The 7,086-nt window shown below is 38.0% G+C and overlaps 1 protein-coding gene across 2 annotated transcripts in view; it reads left to right on the plus strand.

The window, feature by feature from the left end:
• Positions 1–5,631: 5,631 nt before the first annotated feature.
• The window catches only part of LOC106868679 (uncharacterized), a 284,588-nt gene continuing 283,133 nt past the window's right edge, over positions 5,632–7,086 (plus strand). The window contains exon 1 of one of the 2 annotated variants that reach the window (XM_052977697.1): positions 5,632–6,910. The gene's annotated coding sequence lies outside the window, so the exon portion shown is untranslated. The remainder of the gene's footprint in view (positions 6,911–7,086) is intronic. The other variant, XM_052977691.1, reaches the window with a different exon arrangement.

The raw sequence follows: 7,086 nt of genomic DNA on the forward strand, positions 1-7,086 counted from the left end.
AACAATTAAATAAATCAAAAAAATATCTTAAATCAGTTTCTAACTGATAGTAGATGACTTGTACACAGTTTATATATGATGGCATTACACATGTAGGAAAAAACCTTTTATTCTATTTCTTAAGCAAAGACAATGAAACAAAAGATTTAAGTCAGATATTTATTGATAAATCGAAAATGCCTTCTATGATATTTTTCTTGTGATTCTTTTTTTCTGTAACTTTTTTTTCTTGGATTCAATTTTTCTTAGAAATAAAATGTTTTAAACTAGGCATGGCCAACTCGAATTACATTGTGTGCCACTTTAATTACAGGAAGTTTGAGGGGCCGCTTGTATACTGACAGCATTTTGCTTTCTCATGCTATTATTACAATAATGAATGAATGATCGTTGATTCAACACGAAATATTATCGTTGCAAAAAAGGGTAGTATCTTTCTTTTTTTACTTTTCATTACAATCTTTAATTTTTGATAAAAAATTTTAAAATGTTTATTTAAATAAACTCATTTCAAGAAAGTATCAAGCGGGCTGCAAGATAAAGTTAGCAGAAACATGAGTGAGGGGGCGCCAATGTACAATATTCTATTCTAAAAGTCCTCGCCTACTTTTAGTAATTTTCATACAAATTTAATAGAAGGAGGCTCTTGTCCATGCAAATAGCAAAAGAAGTACATGTCGGGTGGGATATGATAAGAAAATATGAGTAATATTTTCGGCACTGTCATGGTCACTTCTGACAGCTAATATCATGACAGTGCCATATTTTCTAATACTAGCCCATCAAACGCAAAGTTAGTTGTCGGATCAAAATAATCTGTTTTTCTCTTGCATTTTTGCTTTTTCAAAACATGAGGAAGGGATATTTGTGAAAGACGTTTGGTGAAATGGATTTGTCGCGCTGGTTAGAAGGATCTCAATTAATTGGTAAGAGGTTTGGCTGCGTGCTGTCCCATAATAAAACCAACTACGAACGTTGCTTAAATGACATTTATCTTTACAGAAGTAAATCACATTATTACATAATCATATCGTGGCTTGCCAGTAGTGCATTGTGTGTGCAAGGAGCAAATGTAGTTCATAATTACACTAATAACTGAAAAGCTTAGCTTCGCGTGAGAGGCGAAAATAATACTGTCTATCATTGTTGAATATTTCTTTAACTTTAGGTTAAGCTACAACCAAGGAAACTTGCTTATTTAAAAAGCTTGTTCATTGAGCACCGAAAGTGCGCCTCTGGCTTGCTTTTGACTAACAATTGGCTGGCTATTTATTTGTGTAGTGAGAGGTGAGGATATAGCGTTCATGGTACGTGATTTGGAGAAGTGCACCGAAGATGAAGTAATTCTTTTAAACACAGGTTGAACAGAGATCAAGAATCCTGTGTTCGTCTATATTCTCTGAAATTTTCTCTAACCTCTGCCGTGCGTGCTGCACGCATCGGGTCCTTTGCCATTTCTGGCAATGCTTGCCCGCCTTGTTGCTTATATAACCCTTTTTTGTGCGGGAACTACTGGAACATAATTGAACACTCTACAATATCGGGTGATATTTCTGCAAGTTGATTGGTTAATATTCAGGGTACGGCGCTTAATCAAAGTGTAGTCTGATCCTAGTTGCTAAAGATGTAAAGTTTCTATCCTAGGCTTCGCCACAGACCTTTAGCTTCAAACAGTTGAGGACTGCTGACTTAATGGATAAGGCGATCTGACAACGAATTAGAAAACTGGAGCAAAATTATACACAAATGTTTGAAGATAAAACAAAGTACAGTATTTGCCTAGGACATATTTCACTCTTATTTTTTCACTGTAGGATGAAAAGAAAATCTGCTGAGATGGAATTGATCTCTGAATGCAAAAGAAGATAATTAGATCCTGTATCTCCGTCTCCTTATTTCCCAGTATTGCACTCAACGAGATCTCTACGCGTTCGTTTGATCTGTTAGAAAAAGCGTCCATATTTCCCTCTAATAACATTTCACCATGTTAAAAGGTTATGATACTTTAGATTATGTTAATATAGTCTCCATATAAAGTGGCGAGCAAGCAGAATCGTTAAGCACGCCGGGCGAAATGCTTAACGGCATTTCGTCTGTCTTTACGTTCAAATTCCGCCGAGGTCGATTTTTCTTTTCATCTTTTCGGGGTCGATAAAATAAGTACCAATTGATCACTGAGGATCATTGTAATCGACTTACCCCCTCCCGCAAAATTGCTGGCCTTGTATCAAAATATTAAATCAATATAGTTTCCCTATATATGAAAATAAGATGGAATAGTCATGGTTAGCTTGATCAGAGCCGATCTGGTACTAAACAATAAGAACAACAATTGCTCATAATACATAATGATCTCTTTATTAATAGGGATTTCTTACATGAGCATTAGGCCACAAAACTGAGGGGAAGAGTTAAGTTAAATCGATTCCAATATATTATCGACGATGAGGCTGTTGTTTAGCTACAGAGCATTCTTTGAATGAGAGGACTTATGATTCCACCTCGTCGTTTATATTTAGGTTACATTATGCAATGTGTCTTCTTTTTTCTTCGGGGTAAATTTTGAGAGGGATTTGATTGCTAATTCTTGCAGGTCGAACGAGGTTTTCTTATTAGTTCGATAAATAATAGATTTCTAGCATGGGCTCAAAGCCATAAATTTTTTGGAGAGGGTACACGATTAACTCAATTACTGGTATTTGTTTTATCGAACATTTGAGGAATGAAAGGCAAAGTCAACCCCAAGAGTATTTGAACTTATGATGTAAAAGGAGGCAATTAATTACTGTAGAACATGATGTTACTCATTACCCTATTCCAAAAATATTTATTGGTGTTCATTTTAACAACTCCAGACGGATGAAAGCAATGTTTGACTCCATCGGGACGGAACACTGCAAATAATTTAGTTCAATGTTTCATCATTATTGTAATTTCATATTCATGAAGGCGCAAAACCATGCCACAAATTTTGAAAGAGTGGGCTTGTTGTAGCTGATTTGATCGATCCAGCAAGAGCCGGTACTTATTTCAGAAACCCCAGAAAGATGAGACAAACACGATTCCAGTGGGATTCGAACATGCATTGGAATGTAAAGAAACGTAACTAAATACCTGAAGTCAATTTGTCAGCCGCACGACTGATTCCGTTGTCTACCGAACTTTCTTTGTTTAGAGTGATTTCTAACTTAGGCATAAGGCCACACTTTGTGAGAAAATACAGTCAATTAATTCGAAACCGGCATTTAATCGATATTATATCTTATCGACTAGGGCGGCGAGCTGGCAGAAACGTTAGCACGCCGGGCGAAATGCTTAGCGGTTGTTTCCTCTGTCTTTGTGTTCTGAGTTCAAATTCCGCCGAGGTTGACTTTACCTTTCATCCTTTCGGGTTCGATAAATTAAGTACCAGTTGTGTACTGGGGTAGCTCTAAATGAGAAGTCCACTCTCCAAAATTTTGGGCCTTGTACCTAGAGTAGAAAAGATTATATCTTATCGACTCCCAGAATGATAAAAGAAAAAGTCAATCTGGGCAGAATTTGAACTCAGTGCCCTTAGTTACTAGAAAATAAAATACTTGTCTCTAATTTAGGCACAAGACTAGCTATTTTGATAGGAGGAAGTTAGTCGATAGCAACGACTTCAGTAGTTTACTGGTATTTTATAGACCCTGAAGGGATGGAAGGCTTGATAGGATTTGAACTCAGAACATTGAGACGCAAGAAATACTGCAAAGTATTTTCCGCCAGCGCTTTAATGATTCTGCCAACCCGCTACATTGACAGAAAATAAAATAATTCTCACAAGACGAAGTTTCCGATAAGTCTTTAGTGGGAGGAGACAGCAGGGCCGGCCCTAAGCGTGATGATGGCCGCAGCAAACTGAATTTCGGATTATGTAGAGATAAAGTGTTTATTACAATTTATTGAATATAAGAATAATTTGTGTATCTTATTCATTTACATTTTCTTCTTTATTTTGAAGATCTCAGACACATGATGTGGTGACCCAAAGCGCATGACACACCCGGTTACTGCCCGAGTTGCCGTTACCATCAGCTGCTCCTAGAAGACAAGGAATTGTGATGTTTGTCGTAACAACAACTTGGGTAGTCACCCAGGATGTCATGTGCTTAAGAGCACGGTACTCTGAGCACCTTATCATGTGTTAGAGATCTTAGAAAAAAAAAAAAAAATTTCTAAAATGGACACTTTATTCGTATATTTAATAATTATAATAAACACTTTATCCGTACTTTATTCTGAAATCTAGCTTGTTCTTCCACTAAAAACTTGAGACTCCGTTTATTATGATTACTATTTTATATTCTGTTAGATTGGTTGGTTGGCAGAAATGTTAGACCGATGGACAAAATGCTTTGCAGTATTTCTTGTGGTGTTTGCTTACGAGGACTATGAAGGCGATAAATGAAATAGTGTTTGCTGAAATTCGGAACTAAGATGCAGTCAATGTCCACTGATCTCTTATCATCGAATCGACATAAAGTTAATTGCTATCGTAATTGTTTAGCTCCAGGTCAGCCCTAATCAAGCCGACCCATGACTTAAGGCATTCCACTCATCACTACGTCCTGCTAAGCTTAAAAACTACATCAAAACAGTAGGATGTGCTATGATTTCGCTGCTATATCTAGCAGATCGAACGACTGCGCTGAGGCTCCGTTGGAAGCCTAACGAAATTGTAATTTTGAATCGAAACCGAATCGAGTTATACTGCCTCATTAATTGTTTAGCTCCAGATCAACTCTGATCGAGATCTGAGCAAAGACATTCCAGCTATGAGACTCTCACCCCTTTTAAGGGTTAGCTGGGATTAGATTGTCAAATATGTCGTTTTTTTTAAGACGCTAGAGGGTGATGCAAGGGGGGATTTGGCTACTATTTCCAGCAGATCGAACAGAGCCCCCCCCCTCATTAGCCTGTACCTCACTAGAAATTCCTTGTAATACAAGAACATGGATTACTGAGGGAAAGAAGTCACGACGTTCATACTAATCCAAATGATATTTTCAAAGTAATTTCATATTGCACAGAAAAAAATAATTTAGAGCGAGAATCGAAATCAGATCGCAGTCTCGTCAGCCTGGAGAAGCAGGCGGGATTAGTTCTGATCACTAATCTACAACCATGCTCGCTATTACAGTCGCATCATAATAATAAATAATATAGCGCATACTATTATCAATAGTAGGGGATATATGTGCAGTAGTTAACTACTACTACTACTACTACTACTACTACAACAACAATAGCGTGCAAGTAGTATTAGTAGTAGTAAGAACAATAGCAGATAATAGTATCAGCAGCAACAACAACACATCCCTCTCTTTAAGCTTGTATTTAGTGATTTAAATAGTTTAAGGCTCTGTTGATAATTTCCCTACTTCTTTATTGGATTCGATCTGTTTTCTCTATCTTTGAAACAAACACGCATGCACGCGCACGTATATTCTTTGTCCCCTTCTGTTTACAATGAGTGAGAACTAGCAAGTTTCTCCCAAAAGAGCCAGTTTCGATCCCTGCTGCAATGGTTATCACTTTATAATAGATAAACTCAGCCCTTTCACTTTTCAAGGTTTCCTCGTACAAAAACAGCTTTCTTTCAATGGCCACGTTCCCCATTCAAAGTTGCATTCACGTCCGCCTCTATTTTTAATACTAGTTTCCTCGTCGCTAGATGTATTTTTCAGAATTCATTCAAGGCTAAGTCTTGCTTAGAGATATATCAAGAGATATCAATGCAATGTTACAAAGAATTAAAATCTGAAGGGCTTTAAACACTCACGAGAGAGAGAGAGAAAGAGAGAGAGAGAGGCAGGAAGAAAGAATAGGAGTGATGAGGAAAAGAGAAAAGAGGAGGGATTATGAGAAAACTTAGCGGGGAAAAAGGGAAGAGTTTAGCTGCTGTTGCTGCCGCCGTAGCTGTTGCTGCTACAGATGTAGTGAAGCAGTGAAGGAGTCCTTTAATTGTTGGGTGTAGGTTCTAAACTGTATGTGTGTAAGTACGAGTTGTTTAACCTCTGGTCAGTTCCGATCAAGTAGACCTATGGTCGATCAAAAAGCATTCCAGCCGTGACCATCCCGTTCTTCTGTTTTACAGATACAGTGTATCTCAGATCACATCCAATGTGTCCTTTTTTAAAGACGGTAGGGCGTGATTCGAGAGATTTGGTTGCTGTTTCTAGCAGGTCGAGTGACCACGTAGATGCTTCTTTGTTGGCTATTAGTAAGAGTGGTGTGCTAAGGAGGCGGAGTGAGGTGAAGAAGGAATGATTGCCACTATTAGGAAGTGAAAAAAGAAAGAAAGAAAAAAATAGGGAGAGAAAGAAAGCGCGAGCGAGGAAGAGAGGGAGTGAGAGAAAGGCCTTCCCGTCAATGCCTAGCAGTTATACATCCTAACACTCACATGCATCATCTGAATGCTGTATGTCGGTAATTGTAATATCTCGACACATGTAATCAGAGATAGATAGATTGTGAGTTATTAGTGTAAAGAGAGTGAGAAAAATAGAAAGCGTGTCGGTGTGTGTGTGTATGGAAAAAAAGAGGGGATGCTCTAAAAGAAAGCAAGTAAGTCTGTGAGCGAGAAGGAAGACAAAGTAAGAAAGAGAAGAGAGAGAGAGAGAGAGAGAGAGAGAGAGACTGAAATGTGTTGGTATTCCTTGTTACGGCCGACTCCTATCACTTGTCCTTGCTAAAGAAGCGAAAAGCTAGATTGAATTAGGGAGAAAGAATGATAAGTCTGCTAGCAGATTAGTACGGACACATGGAGAAGGCGAAAGAACAATGACCATGCGGACCAGACTTCCGGATACCCCAATTTACCAACAGTTGTTGCAGCACATTATGGCTTAGCTGAGAACTTGCTCGCTTCGAGTTCGTAACTCAGGTAGGGGAAGCATTGTTTTCTAATCCTCACACATTCTTTTATGTACCATGCTTACACAACGAGTCCTTCTTTGTATGCTTTACAACTTTTTCTTCTATTTTAACACCGGCTCTATATCATAGTGTTTACCCGCAAATTATTGGGTGATAGAAATATTAAAAATCTCTCATACAACG

This window comes from Octopus bimaculoides, chromosome 2, assembly GCF_001194135.2.
Source record: "Octopus bimaculoides isolate UCB-OBI-ISO-001 chromosome 2, ASM119413v2, whole genome shotgun sequence".
Lineage (NCBI taxonomy): Eukaryota > Metazoa > Mollusca > Cephalopoda > Octopoda > Octopodidae > Octopus > Octopus bimaculoides.